Source organism: Eleutherodactylus coqui, unplaced genomic scaffold (genome assembly GCF_035609145.1).
Source record: "Eleutherodactylus coqui strain aEleCoq1 unplaced genomic scaffold, aEleCoq1.hap1 HAP1_SCAFFOLD_431, whole genome shotgun sequence".
In the NCBI taxonomy this organism is placed as follows: Eukaryota; Metazoa; Chordata; class Amphibia; order Anura; family Eleutherodactylidae; genus Eleutherodactylus; species Eleutherodactylus coqui.
In genome coordinates this window covers 57,501-75,000 of record NW_027102414.1, presented here as the reverse complement: position 1 = coordinate 75,000, position 17,500 = coordinate 57,501, and positions in this window count along the sequence as shown.

The window sequence follows — 17,500 nt, the reverse complement described above, 5'->3', positions numbered from 1 at the left end:
GCTGCAGGGGTGGGCCTGGGCGGCTGCGGAGGGCCCCCTGAGTGCAGCTACCAGCGGTGGCTCAAGACATTGCCTGAGCCTCCGATGTGCCCGGGCAGGACACCCAGGAGGCGGGGAGCAGCCCCCGCTGAAGCCCACGGCAGTTGGCAGAGATGAGTCTTTGAAAAAATGACAAAGTCCAAACGCTCCAGGCGCTGGCCAGGGGTGCGGACCGGGCTGGCCGGGCCGGCGGGAGCTGCGGCTGCCGGGGCTGAGCCGAGTGTCGATGCATGTCGTGAGAACCGGGAAGGGGACAAACCGGTGGCTCCAGGCCGGGTTGGAGTTCCAGGAGGTCGGCCTGACTCTGGAGGTTTTCCCCTTAGCATTTCCCCATAGGCCAAAAGGGGGGAAGTCAAAAAAGCACCCCCAGCAGATGTATGCAGGAGGGGCTGGGGGGTGACGGAGAGCGGGCTGTTGGCAGCTGTGTGGTGGCTGCTGGCAGCCGTGTGCTGGCTGCAGGGGTGGGCCTGGGCGGCTGCGGAGGGCCCCCTGAGTGCACCTGCCCGCGGTGGCTGAAGACATTGCCTGACCCTCCGATGTGCCCGGGCAGGACACCCAGGAGGCGGGGAGCTGCCCCCGCTGAGGTCCATGGCAGTTGGCAGAGATGGGTCTTTGAGAAAAAATGACAAAGTCCAAACGCTCCAGGCGCTGGCCAGGGGCGCGGACCGGGCTGGCCGGGCCGGCGGGGGCTGCGGCGGCCGGGGCTTAGCCGAGTGTCAGTGCATGTCCTGAGAACCGGGAAGGGGACAAACCGGTGGCTCCAGGCCGGGTTGGAGTTCCAGGAGGTCGGCCTGACTCTGGAGGTTTTCCCCTTAGCTTTTCCCCATAGGCCAAAAGGGGGGAAGTCAAAAAAGCACCCCCAGCAGATGTATGCAGAGGGGCTGGTGGGTGATGGATAGTGGGCTGTTGGCAGCTGTGTGGTGGCTGCTGACAGCCGTGTGCTGGCTGCAGGGGTGGGCCTGGGCGGCTGCGGAGGGCCCCTTCAGAGTGCACCTACCAGTAGGGGCTCGAGACCCAGGCTGAGCCTCCGATGTGCCCGGGCTGGACACCCAGGAGGCGGGCAGCAGCCCCCGCTGAAGCCCACGGCAGTTGGCAGAGATGAGTCTTTGAAAAAAATGACAAAGTCCAAACGCTCCAGGCGTGCCGGCCAGGGGTGCGGACCCGGGCTGGCCGGGCCGGCGGGAGCTGCGGCTGCCGGGGCTGAGCCGAGTGTCGATGCATGTCCTGAGAACCGGGAAGGGGACAAACCGGTGGCTCCAGGCCGGGTTGGAGTTCCATGAGGTCGGCCTGACTCTGGAGGTTTTCCCCTTAGCATTTCCCCATAGGCCAAAAGGGGGGAAGTCAAAAAAGCACCCCCAGCAGATGTATGCAGAGTTGGGCTGGGGGGTGACGGAGAGCGGGCTGTTGGCAGCTGTGTGGTGGCTGCTGGCAGCCGTGTGCTGGCTGCAGGGGTGGGCCTGGGCGGCTGCGGAGGGCCCCCTGAGTGCACCTGCCCGCGGTGGCTGAAGACATTGCCTGACCCTCCGATGTGCCCGGGCAGGACACCCAGGAGGCGGGGAGCTGCCCCCGCTGAGGTCCATGGCAGTTGGCAGAGATGGGTCTTTGAGAAAAAATGACAAAGTCCAAACGCTCCAGGCGCTGGCCAGGGGCGCGGACCGGGCTGGCCGGGCCGGCGGGGGCTGCGGCGGCCGGGGCTTAGCCGAGTGTCAGTGCATGTCCTGAGAACCGGGAAGGGGACAAACCGGTGGCTCCAGGCCGGGTTGGAGTTCCAGGAGGTCGGCCTGACTCTGGAGGTTTTCCCCTTAGCTTTTCCCCATAGGCCAAAAGGGGGGAAGTCAAAAAAGCACCCCCGGCAGATGTATGCAGAAGGGGCTGGAGGGTGACGGAGAGCGGGCTGTTGGCAGCTGTGTGGTGGCTGCTGGCAGCCGTGTGCTGGCTGCAGGGGTGGGCCTGGGCGGCTGCCGAGGGCCCCCAAAGCGCACCTACCAGCAGTAGCTCAAGACCCAGGCTGACCCTCCGATGTGCCCGGGCAGGACACCCAGGAGGCGGGGAGCAGCCCCCGCTGAAGCCCACGGCAGTTGGCAGAGACGGGTCTTTGAGAAAAAACGACAAAGTCCAAACGCTCCAGGCGCTGGCCAGGGGTGTGCGGACCGGGCTGGCCGGGCCGGCGGGGGCTGCGGCGGCCGGGGCTTAGCCGAGTGTCAGTGCATGTCCTGAGAACCGGGAAGGGGACAAACCGGTGGCTCCAGGCCGGGTTGGAGTTCCATGAGGTCGGCCTGACTCTGGAGGTTTTCCCCCTGGCTTTTCCCCATAGGCCAAAAGGGGGGAAGTCAAAAAAGCACCCCCAGCAGATGTATGCAGAGGGGCTGGTGGGTGATGGATAGTGGGCTGTTGGCAGCTGTGTGGTGGCTGCTGGCAGCCGTGTGCTGGCTGCAGGGGTGGGCCTGGGCGGCTGCGGAGGGCCCCCGTAGTGCACCTACCAGTAGGGGGCTCGAGACCCAGGCTGAGCCTCCGATGTGCCCGGGCAGGACACCCAGGAGGCGGGGAGCAGCCCCCGCTGAAGCCCACGGCAGTTGGCAGAGATGGGTCTTGGAGAAAAAACGACAAAGTCCAAACGCTCCAGGCGTGCCGGCCAGGGGTGCGGACCCGGGTGGCCGGGCCGGCGGGAGCTGCGGCGGCCGGGGCTGAGCCGAGGGTCGATGCAGGTCCTGAGAACCGTGAAGGGGACAGACCGGTGGCTCCAGACCGGGTTGGAGTTCCAGGAGGTCGGCCTGACTCTGGAGGTTTTCCCCCTGGCTTTTCCCCATAGGCCAAAAGGGGGGAAGTCAAAAAAGCACCCCCGCCAGATGTATGCAGAGTTGGGCTGGGGGGTGACGGAGAGCGGGCTGTTTGGCAGCTGTGTGGTGGCTGCTGGCAGCCGTGTGCTGGCTGCAGGGGTGGGCCCCGGGCGGCTGCGGAGGGCCCCCAAAGCGCACCTACCAGTAGGGGCTGAAGACCCAGGCTGAGCCTCCGATGTGCCCGGGCAGGACACCCAGGGGGCGGGGAGCAGCCCCTGCTGAAGTCCATGGCATGTGCCAGAGGCGACTCTTGGAGAAAAAAACGACAAAGTCCAAACGCTCCAGGCGTGCCGGCCAGGGGTGCGGACCCGGCCGGGCCGGCGAGAGCTGCGGCGGCCGGGGCAGAGCCGCGTGTCGATGCAGGTGGTGAGAACCGGTATGAGGGTAATCCTGGTCGCTCCGGGCCGAGCCAGGGTTCCAGGAGGGCGGAAGGAGCGGGCCCGTTTCCCCTGATAGCGCCGACGACGGTAAAATAAGGCCTCGCAAAACGTCAGCACGAACACCTTGTCGGGGTATAAGGGAACGAGCGGTGTGCGGTCTTTGACAAAGTGACAGTGTTTCTCAAAAAAGCACCCCCGGCAGATGTGTGCAGACGGGGCTGGCTGGTGTGGGAGAGCGGCGGGCTGTTGGCAGCAGTGTGCTGGCTGCAGGGGTGGCCCGGGGCGGCTGCGGAGGGCCCCCAAAGCGCACCTACCAGCAGTAGCTCAAGACCCTGGCTGAGCCTCCGATGTCCCCGGGCAGGACCCCAGCAGGCCGGGCACGGACCGCAGCTTGCCCCCTTTGCCGTCCGATGAAGCTTGCACGGTCAGAAAAAGTTTCAAAGTCCCAACGGGGGAGAGAGTGTTGAGGGCGAGGGGGCGCTGGCTGCTCCAGGGGCCGGGAGGGAGGCCCTGGAGGTCGGCCTGGGGGTGAGTGGAGCGGCCCCCGTGTGTCCCTGAGCGTCCCCCGGTCTTTGGTCGAGAGGGGGTCTCAGCCGCTAATGTGCCCGCCCGGGTACCTAGGGAGGCCGGCCTGGGGCGAGTGGAGCAGCCCCCGTGTGTCCCTGAGCGTCCCCTGGCGTTTGCTGAAGAGGGGGTCTCAGCCGCTAATGTGCCCGCCCGGGTACCTAGGGAGGCCGGCCTGGGGCGAGTGGAGCAGCCCCCGTGTGTCCCTGAGCGTCCCCTGGCGTTTGCTGAAGAGGGGGTCTCAGCCGCCAATAGGGCCGCCCGGGTACCAGTGGGGGCCGGCCTGGGGCGAGTGGAGCAGCCCCCGTGTGTCCCTGAGCGTCCCCCGGTCTTTGGTGGAGAGGGGGTCTCAGCCGCTAATGTGCCCGCCTCAGGGAGGCCGGCCTGGGGCGAGTGGAGCAGCCCCCGTGTGTCCCTGAGCGCCCCCCGGTCTTTGGTGGAGAGGGGGTCTCAGCCGCTAATGTGCCCGCCTCAGGGAGGCCGGCCTGGGGCGAGTGGAGCAGCCCCCGTGTGTCCCCGAGCGTCCCCCGGTCTCTGGTGGAGAGGGGGTCTCAGCCGCTAATGTGCCCGCCTCAGGGAGGCCGGCCTGGGGCGAGTGGAGCAGCCCCCGTGTGTCCCTGAGTGTCCCCTGACGTTTGCTGAAGAGGGGGTCTCAGCCGCCAATATGGCCGCCCGGGTACCAGTGGGGGCCGGCCTGGGGCGAGTGGAGCAGCCCCCGTGTGTCCCTGAGCGCCCCCCGGTCTCTGGTGGAGAGGGGGTCTCGGCCGCTAATGTGCCCGCCTGGGGCGAGTAGAGCAGCCCCCGTGTGTCCCTGAGCGCCCCCCGGTCTTTGGTGGAGAGGGGGTCTCAGCCGCTAATGTGCCCGCCTCAGGGAGGCCGGCCTGGGGCGAGTGGAGCAGCCCCCGTGCGCCCCTGAGCGCCCCCTGGCGTTTGCTGAATAGGGGGTCCCAGCCGCCAATATGGCCGCCCGGGTGCCCGGGGGAGCCGCCTGGGGTGGCCCTGTGCAGCCCCCGTGCGCCCCTGAGTGTTTTTCAGTATCTGGCCGAGACACCCCCTGACCCTCCGACGGTGTCCGTTTGGAGTGCCTGGTGCCTGGGCACCCCCTGAGTGTTTTACAGTATCTGGCCGAGACACCCCCTGACCCTCCGCCGGCGTCCGTTTGGAGAGCCTGGTGCCTGGGCACAGACCGCGGCAGCTCCCGCTGGCCGCATTGACAGAGTGCTGAAAAAATGACAAAGTCCGAAAATGCCTGAGAACCGGGAAGGGGACAAACCGGCGGCTCCAGGCCGAGCCGGAGTTCCAGGAGGTCGGCATGATTCTGCCGGTTTCCCCATAGGAGGTGCCAAGTTGCCAAAATGGGGGAACTCAAAAAAGCACCCCCGCCAGATGTATGTAGGGGGGCTGGATGGTCGATAGGGAGTGGGTGCCTGGCAGCAGGGGCCACCCCGCGCAGGTGCCCCGGGGGGCCCGCGGGGGGCCCCCGAAGACACCCCCCCCAGCACTCGCTGAAAACCCCGTCCGAGCCGCCTGCGCTGCGGGGAGGGTGTCCCGGGAGGCCGGGCACGGCCCGCAGGTCTCTCCCTCTGTCCCCCGGAGAGGTTTGCACGGCGAGCCAAGTTTCAAAGTCCCAACGGGGGCGAGACACGGTGCGGCGAGGGGTGGCGGGCTGCTCCGCGGACCCGGGGGAAGCCCGGGGAGGGCGGCCTGAGGGCGCGGAGGGCCCCCTGAGAGTGCCTACGGGTAGTCGGTGAGAAACCCTGCCTGTACCTCCCACGGGGCCCGGGCAGGGACCCCGGGAGGCCGGGCAGAGCCCGCAGGTCGCCCCCTTCCCGTCCGATGAAGCTCGCACGGTCAGAAAAGTTTCAAAGTCCCAACGGGGAGAGAGGGTTGACGGCGAGGGGGTGCTGGCTGCCCCAGGGGCCGGGGGCAGCCCCTGGAGGTCGGCCTGGGGGTGTGGAGGGGCCCCCTGAGAGCACCCAACAGCAGTTGCTCAAGACCCCGCCTGAGCCTCCGGTGTGCCCGGGCATGAACCCCAGGAGGCGGGGAACAGCCGTGGCAGCCCCTGCTGAAGTCCTTGGCAGTTGGCAGAGGCGAGTGTTGGTGAGGAAAATGACAAAGTCCAAACGCTCCATGCGTGCCGTCCAGGGCGGCGGACCCGGCTGGCCGGGCCGGCGGGAGCTGCGGCGGCCGGGGGAGAGCCGAGGGTCAATGCAGGTCCTGAGAACCGGGAAGGGGACAAACCGGTGGCTCCAGGCCGGGTTGGAGTTCCAGGAGGTCGGCCTGACTCTGGAGGTTTCCCCCCTGGCATTTTCCCATTGGCCAAAATGGGGGAAGCCAAAAAAGCACCTCCAGCAGATGTATGCAGAGGGGCTGGCGGGTGATGGAGAGCGGGCTGTTGGCAGCAGTGTGCTGGCTGCAGAGGTGTGCATGGGCGGCTGCGGAGGGCCCCCTGAGTGCACCTGCCAGCAGTGGCTCAACACCCTGGCTGAGCCTCCGATGTCCCCGGGCAGGACCCCAGGAGGCCGGGCAGAGCCCGCCGCTTGCCCCCTTGCCGTTTGACGAAGCTCGCACGGTCAGAAAAAGTTTCAAAGTCCCAACGGGGGGAGAGTGTTGACGGCGAGGGGGGTGCAGGCTGCTCCAGGGTCCGGGGGCAGCCCCTGGAGGTCGGCCTGGGGGTGTGGAGGGGCCCCCCTGAGAGCACCCAACAGTAGTTGCTCAAGACCCTGCCTGAGCCTCCGATGTGCCCGGGCATGAACCCCAGGAGGCGGGGAACAGCCGTGGCAGCCCCTGCTGAAGTCCTTGGCAGTTGGCAGAGGCGAGTCTTGGAGAAAAAACGACAAAGTCCAAACGCTCCAGGCGCCGGCCAGGGGGGGCAGACCCGGCTGGCCGGGCCGGCGGGAGCTGCGGATGCAGGGGCTGAGCCGAGTGTCGATGCATGTCGTGAGAACCGGTATGAGGGTAATCCTGGTCGCTCCGGGCCGAGCCACGGTTCCACGAAGGCGGAAGGAGCGGGCCTGTTTCCCCTGATAGCGCCGACGGCGGTAAAATAAGGCCTCGCAAAACGTCAGCGCGAACACCTTGTCGGGGTATAAGGGAACGAGCGGTGTGCGGTCTTTGACAAAGTGACAGTATTTCTCCAAAAAAAAGCACCCCCGGCAGATGCGTGCAGACGGGGCTGGCTGGTGACGGAGAGCGGGCTGTTGGCAGCAGTGCGCTGGCTGCAGGGGTGGCCCGGGGCGGCTGCGGAGGGCCCCCAAAGCGCACCTACCAGTGGTGGCTCAAGACCCAGCCTGAGCCTCCGATGTCCCCGGGCAGGACGCCCAGGAGGCCGGGCACAGACCGCCGCTTGCCCCCTTGCCGTTTGACGAAGCTTGCACGGTCGGAAAAAGTTTCAAAGTCCCAACGGGGAGAGAGGGTTGACGGCGAGGGGGTGCTGGCTGCCAGTGGGGCCGGGCTGGAGGCCCTGGAGGTGGGCCTGCGGGTGCGGAGGGGCCCCCTGAGAGCACCCAACAGAAGTTGCTCAAGACCCTGCCTGAGCCTCCGGTGTTGCAGGGAAGGACACCCAGGGGGCGGGGAACAGCCGTGGCAGCCCCCCTTGCAGTTGAACAAAGTTTGAGGAGACGAGTCATGAAAATGACAAAGTCCAAACGCTCCAGGCGTGCAGGCCAGGGGGGCGGACCCGGCTGGCCGGGCTGGCGGGGGCTGCGGCTGCCGGGGCTGAGCCGAGTGTCAATGCATGTCCTGAGAACCGGGAAGGGGACAAACCGGTGGCTCCAGGCCGGGTTGGAGTTCCAGGAGGTCGGCAGGACTCTGGAGGTTTTCCCCTTGGCATTGTCCCATTGGCCACAATGGGGGAAGTCAAAAAAGCACCCCCAGCAGATGTATGCAGAGGGGCTGGGGGGTGATGGAGAGCGGGCTGTTGGCAGCCGTGTGCTGGCTGCAGGGGTGGGCCTGGGCGGCTGCGGAGGGCCCCCTGAGTGCACCTGCCAGCAGTGGCTCAAAGCCCTGGCTGAGCCTCCGATGTCCCCGGGCAGGACCCCTGGAGGCCGGGCACAGACCGCAGCCTGCCCCCTTGCCGTTTGATGAAGCTTGCACCGTCAGAAAAGTTTCAAAGTCCCAACGGGGAGAGAGTGTTGAGGGCGAGGGGGTGCTGGCTGCTCCAGGGGCCGGGGGCAACCCCTGGAGGCTGGGCACGGACCGCGGCACACCCCCTTGCAGTTGAACAAAGTTCGAGGAGACAAGTCATGAAAATGACAAAGTCCAAACGCTCCAGGCGCCGGACAGGGGGGCGTACCCGGCTGGCTGGGCCGGCGGGAGCTGCGGCGGCTGGGGAAGAGCCGAGTGTCAATGCATGTCCTGAGAACCGGGAAGGGGACAAACCGGTGGCTCCAGGCCGGGCTGGAGTTCCAGGAGGTCGGCAGGACTCTGGAGGTTTTCCCCCTGGCTTTTCCCCATAGGCCAAAACGGGGGGAGGGAAAAAAGCACCCCCAGCAGATGTATGCAGAGGGGCTGGCGGGTGATGGAGAGCGGGCTTTTGGCAGCTGTGTGGTGGCTGCAGGGGTGGGCCTGGGCGGCTGCGGAGGGCCCCCAAAGTGCACCTACCAGTAGGGGCCCAAGACCCAGGCTGAGCCTCCGATGTGCCCGGGCAGGACACCCAGGAGGCGGGGAGCAGCCCCCGCTGAAGTCCATAGCATGTGCCAGAGGCGAGCCTTGGAGAAAAAACGACAAAGTCCAAACTGCTCCAGGCGCCGGGCAGGGGGGCGGACCCGGCTGGCCGGGCCGGCGGGGGCCGCGGCTGCCGGGGCTGAGCCGAGTGTCAATGCATGTCCTGAGAACCGGGAAGGGGACAAACCGGTGGCTCCAGGCCGGGTTGGAGTTCCAGGAGGTCGGCCTGACTCTGGAGGTTTTCCCCCTGGCTTTTCCCCATAGGCCAAAAGGGGGGAAGTCAAAAAAGCACCCCCAGCAGATGTATGCAATGGGCTGGGGGGTGATGGAGAGCGGGCTGTTGGCAGCTGTGTGGTGGCTGCTGGCAGCAGTGTGCTGGCTGCAGGGGTGGGCCTGGGCGGCTGCGGAGGGCCCCCTGAGTGCACCTGCCAGCAGTGGCTCAAAACCCTGGCTGAGCCTCCGATGTCCCCCGGCAGGACCCCAGGAGGCTGGGCACAGAACGCCGGTTGTCCCCTTGCCGTTGGATGAAGCTTGCACGGTCAGAAAAGTTTCAAAGTCCCAACGGGGAGAGAGTGTTGACGGCGATGGGGGTGCTGGCTGCTCCGGGGGCGACCCCTGGAGGCTGGGCACGGACTGCGGCAGCCCCCCCTTGCAGTCGAACAAAGTTTGAGGAGACAAGTCATGAAAATGACAAAGTCCAAACGCTCCAGGCGCCGGGCAGGGTGGTGGACCCGGCTGGCCCGGCCGACGGGGGCTGCGGCTGCCGGGGCTGAGCCGAGTGTCGATGCATGTCCTGAGAACCGGGAAGGGGACAAACCGGTGGCTCCAGTCCGGGTTGGAGTTCCAGGAGGTCGGCCTGACTCTGGAGGTTTTCCCCCTGGCTTTTCCCCATAGGCCAAAACGGGGGGAGGCAAAAAATCACCCCCGGCAGATGTATGCAGAAGGGGCTGGCTGGTGACGGGGAGCGGGCTGTTGGCAGGAGTGTGCTGGCTGCAGGGGTGGCCTGGGCGGCTGCAGAGGGCCCCCTGAGTGCACCTACCAGCAGTTGCTCTTGACCCTGCCTGAGCCTCCTGTGTTGCAGGTCAGGACACTCATTGGCGGGGAACAGCAGGTGGCAGCCCCTGCTGAAGTCGTTGGCAGGCATGAGTCTTTGAAAAAAAAATGACAAAGTCCAAACGCTCCAGGCGCCGGTCAGGGGGGCGGACCCGGCTGTCCGGGCCGACGGGAGCTGCGGCGGCTGGGGAAGAGCCGAGTGTCGATGCATGTCCTGAGAACCGGGAAGGGGGCAAACCAGTAGTTCCGGGCCGGGCCGGAGTTCCAGGAGGTCGGCCTGACTCTGGAGGTTTTCCCCCTGGCTTTTCCTCATAAGCCAAAATGGGGGAAGTCAAAAAAGCACCCCCAGCAGATGTATGCAGAGGGGCTGGCTGGTGACGGGGAGCGGGCTGTTGGCAGCAGTGTGCAGGCTGCAGAGGTGTGCATGGGCGTCTGCGGAGGGCCCCCTGAGTGCACCTGCCAGTAGTGACTCAACACCCAGCCTGAGCCTCCGATGTGCCCCGGCAGGACCCCAGGAGGCCGGGCACAGAACGCCGGCTGCCCCCTTGCCGTTTGACGAAGCTTGCACGGTCAGAAAAGTTTCAAAGTCCCAACGGGGAGAGAGCGTTGACGGCGAGGGGGCGCTGGCTGCTCCAGGGGCCGGGAGGGAGGCCCTGGAGGTGGGCCTGGGGGTGCGGAAGGGCCCCCTAGGAGCACCCAACAGTAGTCGGTCAAGACCCCGCCCGAGCCTCTGGTGTTGCAGGGCAGGACACCCTGGAGGCTGGGCACGGACCGCCGGTCGCCCCCCATTGTAGTCCAACAAAGTTTGAAGAGACGAATCACGAAAATCACAAGTCCAAAAATCCCTGAGAACCGGGAAGGGGACAGACCGGTGGCCCCAGGCCGGGCTTGAGTTCCAGGAGGTCGGCAGGACTCTGGAGATTGTCCCCCTGGCTTTTCCCCATAGGCCAAAATGGGGGAAGTCAAAAAAGCACCCCCAGCAGATGTATGCAGAGGGGCTGGGGGGTGATGGAGAGCGGGCTGTTGGCAGGAGTGTGCTGGCTGGAGGGGTGGCCCGGGGCGGCTGCGGAGGGCCCCCTGAGTCCACCTACCAGCAGTTGCTCTTGACCCTGCCTGAGCCTCCGGTGTTGCAGGTCAGGACACCCATTGGCGGGGAACAGCAGGTGGCAGCCCCTGCTGAAGTCGTTGGCAGAGATGAGTCTTTGAAAAAACGACAAAGTCCAAACGCTCCAGGCGTGCCGGCCAGGGTGGCGGACCCGGCTGGCTGGGCCGGCGGGAGCTGCGGCTGCCGGGGCTGAGCCGAGTGTCGACGCATGTCGTGAGAACCGGTATGGGGGTAAACCTGGTCGCTCCGGGCCGAGCCACGGTTCCAGGAAGGCGGAAGGAGCGGGCCTGTTTCCCCTGATAGCGCCGACGACGGTAAATTAAGGCCTCGCAAAACGTCAGGACGAACACCTTTTTTGCATATAAGGGAACGAGCAGTGTGCGGTCTCTGACCAAGTGACTATTTCTCAATGTGCTGAGGAGTGGGGACCGCTCAAAGTCAAAGCACCGCGGCCGCCCCTCTGCCACCTCCCTGGGAGCAGAGTCATCGAGCGCAAGTGTCCCCACTCCGCCTGCCCAGGCCGCGGGGCCGACAGGCTGGCTGGCTGCCCGGGCAGACCCCGCTCTCCGAGCGGCCGGGCGCCACGTTCAAGAGGTGTACGAAGCCACCTTGGGGGGCTGCGGAGGCCCCCCTGAGAGTGCCTCCAAGCCCTTGCTGAGAACCCTGTCCTAGCTGCCTGCGCGGGCAGGCGGGACCCCCCCAGGAGGCCGTGCACGGCCCGCGGCAGCCACTGCTGATGCCCAGGGCAGTTGGCAGAGATGAGTCTTTGAAAAAATGACAAAGTCCAAACGCTCCAGGCGCCGGCCGGGGGGGCGGACCTGGCTGGCCAGGCCGGCGGGGGCTGCAGCTGCCGGGGCTGAGCCGAGTGTCAGTGAAGGTCCTGAGAACCGGGAAGGGGACAAACCAGTAGCTCCAGGACGGGCGGGAGTTCCAGGAAGTCGGCCTGACTCTGGAGGTTTTCCCCTTGGCATTTCCCCATAGGCCAAAAGGGGGGAAGTCAAAAAAGCACCGCCAGCAGATGTATGCAGAGGGGCTGGCTGGTGATGGGGAGCGGGCTGTTGGCAGCAGTGTGCTGGCTGCAGGGGTGGCCCTGGGCGGCTGCGGAGGGCCCCCTGAGAGCGCCCCCAAGCCCTTGCTGAGAACCTTGTCCTAGCTGCCTGCGCGGGCAGGCGGGACCCCCCAGTAGGCCGAGCACAGCCCGCGGCAGCCCCTGCTGAATCCCACGGCAGTTGGCAGAGATGAGTATTAGAGGAAAAATGACAAAGTGCAAACGCTCCAGGCGCCGGCCAGGGGGGGCGTACCCGGCTGGCCGTGCCGGCGGGAGCTGCGGCTGCCGGGGCTGAGCCGAGTGTCGATGCATGTCGTGAGAACCGGTATGAGGGTAATCCTGGTCGCTCCGGGCCGAGCCACGGTTCCAGGAGGGCGGAAGGAGCGGGCCCGTTTCCCCTGATAGCGCCGACGACGGTAAATTAAGGCCTCGCAAAACGTCAGGACGAACACCTTTTTTGCATATAAGGGAACGAGCGGTGTGCGGTCTTTGACAAAGTGACTATTTCTCAATGTGCTGAGGAGTGGGGACCGCTCAAAGTCAAAGCACGGCGTCCGCCCCTCTGCCACCTCCCTGGGAGCAGAGTCGTCGAGCGCGAGGGTCCCCACTCCGCCTGTCCAGGCCGCGGGGCCGACAGGCTGGCTGGCTGCCCGGGCAGACCCCGCTCTCCGAGCGGCCGGGCGCCACGTTCGAGAGGTGTACGAAGCCACCTTGGGGGCCTGCGGAGGCCCCCCTGAGAGCGCCTCCAAGCCCTTGCTGAGAACCCTGTCCTAGATGCCTGCGCGGGCAGGCGGGACCCCACCAGGAGGCCGAGCACAGCCCGCGGCAGCCACTGCTGAAGCCCAGGGCAGTTGGCAGAGATGAGTCTTTGAGGAAAAATGACAAAGTCCAGACGCTCCAGGCGCCGGCCAGGGGGACGGACCCGGCTGGCCGGGCCGGCGGGAGCTGCGGCGGCTGGGGAAGAGCCGAGTGTCGATGCATGTCCTGGGAACCGGGAAGGGGACAAACCAGTAGCTCCAGGCCGGGCTAGAGTTCCAGGAGGTCGGCCTGACTCTGGAGGTTTTCCCCCTGGCTTTTCCCCATAGGCCAAAACGGGGGGAGGGAAAAAAGCACCCCCAGCAGATGTATGCAGAGGGGCTGGCTGGTGATGGGGAGCGGGCTGTTGGCAGCAGTGTGCTGGCTGCAGAGGGCCCCCGAGGTGCACCTACCAGTAGTTGCTCAAGACCCCCCCCTGACCCTCCGGTGTTGCAGGGCAGGACACCCAGGAGGCGGGGAAAAGCCGTGGCAGCCCCTGCTGAATCCCACGGCAGTTGGCAGAGATGAGTCTTTGAGAAAAATGACAAAGTGCAAACGCTCCAGGTGCCGGTCAGTGGGGCGGCTGCGGCTGGCCGGGCCGACGGGAGCTGCGGCGGCTGGGGAAGAGCCGAGTATCAATGCATGTCCTGAGAACCGGGAAGGGGGCAAAGCAGTAGCTCCAGGCCGAGCTGGAGTTCCAGGAGGTCGGCCTGACTCTGGAGTTTCCCCCCCTGGATTTTCCCCATAGGCCAAAATGGGGGAAGTCAAAAAAGCACCCCCGGCAGATGTATGCAGAGGGGCTGGCTGGTGACGGAGAGCGGGCTGTTGGCAGCAGTGTGCTGGCTGCAGAGGGCCCCCGAGGTTCCCCTACCAGTAGTTGCTCAAGACCCCCCCTGACCCTCCGGTGTTGCAGGGCAGGACACCCAGGAGGCGGGGAACAGCCGTGGCAGCCCCTGCTGAATCCCACGGCAGTTGGCAGAGACGAGTCTTGGAGAAAAAAACGACAAAGTCCAAACGCTCCAGGCGCCGGCCAGGGGGGGCGGACCTGGCTGGCCGGGCTGGCGGGAGCTGCGGCTGCCGGGGCTGAGCCGAGTGTCGATGCATGTCATGAGAACCGGTATGAGGGTAATCCTGGTCGCTCCGGGCCGAGGCACGGTTCCAGGAGGGCGGAAGGAGCGGGCGTGTTTCCCCTGATAGCGCCGACGACGGTAAAATAAGGCCTCGCAAAACGTCAGGACGAACACCTTTTTTGCATATAAGGGAACGAGCGGTGTGCGGTCTTTGACAAAGTGACTATTTCTCAATGTGCTGAGAAGGGAGTGGGGACCGCTCAAAGTCAAAGCACCGCGGCCGCCCCTCTGCCACCTCCCTGGGAGCAGAGTCATCGAGTGCGAGTGTCCCCACTCCGCCTGTCCTGGCCGCGGGGCCGACAGGCTGGCTGTCTGCCCGGGCAGACCCCGCTCTCCGAGCGGCCGGGCCCAACGTTCAAGAGGTGTACGAAGCCACCTTGGGGGGCTGCGGAGGCCCCCCTGAGAGCGCTGATAACCCTGTCCTAGCTGCCTGCGCGGGCAGGCGGGACCCCCAAGAGGCCGGGCACAGCCCGAGGCAGCCACTGCTGAAGCCCAGGGCAGCTGGCAGAGATGAGTCTTTGAGGAAAAATGACAAAGTGCAAACGCTCCAGGCGCCGGCCAGGGGGGCGGACCCGGCTGGTCGGGCCGGCGGGAGCTGCGGCTGCCGGGGCTGAGCCGAGTGTCGATGCATGTCGTGAGAACCGGTATGAGGGTAATCCTGGGCCCTCGGGGCCGAGGCACGGTTCCAGGAAGGCGGAAGGAGCGGGCCTGTTTTCCCTGATAGCGCCGACGACGGTAAAATAAGGCCTCGCAAAACGTCAGGACGAACACCTTTTTTGCATATAAGGGAACGAGCGGTGTGCGGTCTTTGACAAAGTGACTATTTCTGAGTACTGGAGTGGGGACCGCTCCAAGTCAAAGCACCGCGGCCGCCCCTCTGCCACCTCCCTGGGGGCAAAATCATCGAGCGCAAGTGTCCCCACTCCGCCTGTCCAGGCCGCGGGGCCGACAGGCTGGCTGGCTGCCCGGGCAGACCCCGCTCTCCGAGCGGCCGAGCGACACGTTCAAGAGGTGTACGTAAAGCCACCTTGGGGGGCTGCGGTGGCCCCCCTGAGAGCGCCTCCAAGCCCTTGCTGAGAACCCTGTCCTAGCTGCCTGCGCGGGCAGGCGGGACCCCACCAGGAGGCCGTGCACAGGCCGCGGCAGCCACTGCTGAACCCCAGGGCAGTTGGCAGAGATGAGTCTTTGAGGAAAAACGACAAAGTGCAAACGCTCCAGGCGCCGGCCAGGGGGGCGGACCCGGCTGGCCGGGCTGGCGGGAGCTGCGGCGGCTGGGGAAGAGCTGAGTGTCTATGCAGGTCGCGAGAACCGGTATGGGGGTAATCCTGGCCCCTCCGGGCCGAGGCACGGTTCCAGGAAGGCGGAAGGAGCGGGCCTATTTCCCCTGATAGCGCCGACGACGGTAAATTAAGGCCTCGCAAAACGTCAGGACGAACACCTTTTTTGCATATAAGGGAACGAGCGGTGTGCGGTCTTTGACAAAGTGACTATTTCTCAGAGTGCTGGAGTGGGGACCGCTCAAAGTCAAAGCACCGCGGCCGCCCCTCTGCCACCTCCCTGGGAGCAGAGTCATAGAGCGCAAGTGTCCCCACTCCGCCTGTGCAGGCCGCGGGGCCAACAGGCTGGCTGGCTGGCTGCCCGGGCGACCCCCCTCCGAGATGCCGGGCTGAGGCGTAGGCAGCCGCCTCCATCACCACCACCCAAGGCGAGAGAGTGGGTCAACGGGAGAGCCGTCGCGGCCGGGGGACCCTCGCCGCGCCCATGTCCGGGGAAGGACCACAAGGGCCCTGCTCCCCGGCGCCCCGGCGAGCGGGTTCACCCTCGGCGCGTACGGCTCTCGAGGATGGGGAAGGGACGCGCGTGGGCGTCCCTCCCGTCCCCCGCGGAAGAAGGCGAGCGACTCTGCGCGTCGGGACACCCCGCGGAGCCCCCTGCGGGGGGAGTACTCCGGGGGAGAAGCGTGGCGCAGGGGGTGCAGCCCTTTCCCAGGCCACCGTGCGACGGCGTCGGTGGGGCCGACGCCGAGAGAGAGAACGATCCGGGCTCTCCCGCCTCAGGGCGGCCGAGAGCGGGGCACGGGCCCCACGTTTGGTGACGGTTTTCCCGAAAGCGAAGGACCCCCGCCTGTCCCCTCGGGCTCCGGCCGATGCGGGCGGTCCAGGGCGGGGATAGGGGACGGCGGCCTGCGGACGACGCGCTTTATCCCCAGAAGGAGCGAGGCATGAGGGGGTGTTCCACCCCCGCCGGCCGGTCTCGCTCCTTCTCCGGGCTACGCCTCGGCGGAGTAAAGACCCCCGGGTCAACGCTCCCGCGTCCGGGTGCCGCCGCGCGTCCCCTTCCCGCGGGGGGTGGATCCCTTCCACCCCTGGCCGTTCGAGGCCCGTGCGCCTCGGGCGGCCTCCCTTCCGAGAGAGGGAGAGAGAGACGGAGGACGGTGGTCCGCGACGGCGCGAGACGTCCAAGTTGTGTTCCCCACGGCGGCTACCCGGTCGATCCCGCCCGGTGGCCTAGGCTTTTCCCCACTCTGCCTGTCCTGGCCGCGGGGCCGACAGGCTGTCTGCCCGGGTAGACCCCGTTCTCACTGAGCGGCCGGGCCCCAACGTTCAAGAGGTGTACGAAGCCACCTCGGGGTGGAGCCCTTCCACCCCTGGCCGTCCGAGGCCCGTGCGCCTCGGGCGGCCCCCCTTCCCGAGAGAGGGAGAGAGACGGAGGACGGTGGTCCGCGACGGCGCGAGGCGTCCAACTTGTGTTCCCCCACGGCGGCTATCCGGTCGATCCCGCCCGGTAGCCTAGGCTTTTCCCCACTCTGCCTGTCCAGGCCGCGGGGCCGACAGGCTGTCTGCCCGGGTAGACCCCGTTCTCACTGAGCGGCCGGGCCCCAACGTTCAAGAGGTGTACGAAGCCACCTCGGGGTGGAGCCCTTCCACCCCTGGCCGTCCGAGGCCCGTGCGCCTCGGGCGGCCCCCCTTCCCGAGAGAGGGAGAGAGACGGAGGACGGTGGTCCGCGACGGCGCGAGGCGTCCAACTTGTGTTCCCCCACGGCGGCTATCCGGTCGATCCCGCCCGGTAGCCTAGGCTTTTCCCCACTCTGCCTGTCCAGGCCGCGGGGCCGACAGGCTGTCTGCCCGGGTAGACCCTGTTCTCACTGAGCGGCCGGGCCCCAACGTTCAAGAGGTGTACGAAGCCACCTCGGGGTGGAGCCCTTCCACCCCTGGCCGTCCGAGGCCCGTGCGCCTCGGGCGGCCCCCCCTTCCCGAGAGACGGAGGACGGTGGTCCGCGACGGCGCGAGGCGTCCAACTTGTGTTCCCCCACGGCGGCTTCCCGGTCGATCCCGCCCGCCGGTAGCCTAGGCTTTTCCCCGCTCCGCCTGTCCAGGCCGCGGGGCCGACAGGCTGTCTGCCCGGGTAGACCCCGCTCTCCGAGCGGCCGGGCGCCACGTTCAAGAGGTGTACGAAGCCACCTTTGGGGGGGCTGCGGTGCCCCCCGCCCCGAGAGTGCCTCCCAGGCCGAGGGAGCCCGGCGGTCGAGTGTCGTAGGAAAGCGCGTGCCACGGCTGTGTCGGTCACAGGGGCCAGAGGTAGTTTGGGCAACGGCTTAGATCCGTATGAAGCTCATCCTTTCCGGCCTGTTCTGGCGGCGGCTAGGCGCGCGCGCGCGAATGGCACGACGCCCCTGGTTCCAGCGAGGCGACGGCGCCCCGCACCCCACTCTCTGGGCCGAGCAGAGCCCCCGAGCGCAAGGTTCCCCGCTCCGCCTGTCCAGGCCGCGGGGCCAGCAGGCTGTCTGCCCGGGTAGACCCCGCTCTCCGAGCGGCCGGGCCCCAACGTTCAAGAGGTGTACGAAGCCACCTTGAGGTGGAGCCCTTCCACCCCTGGCCGTCCGA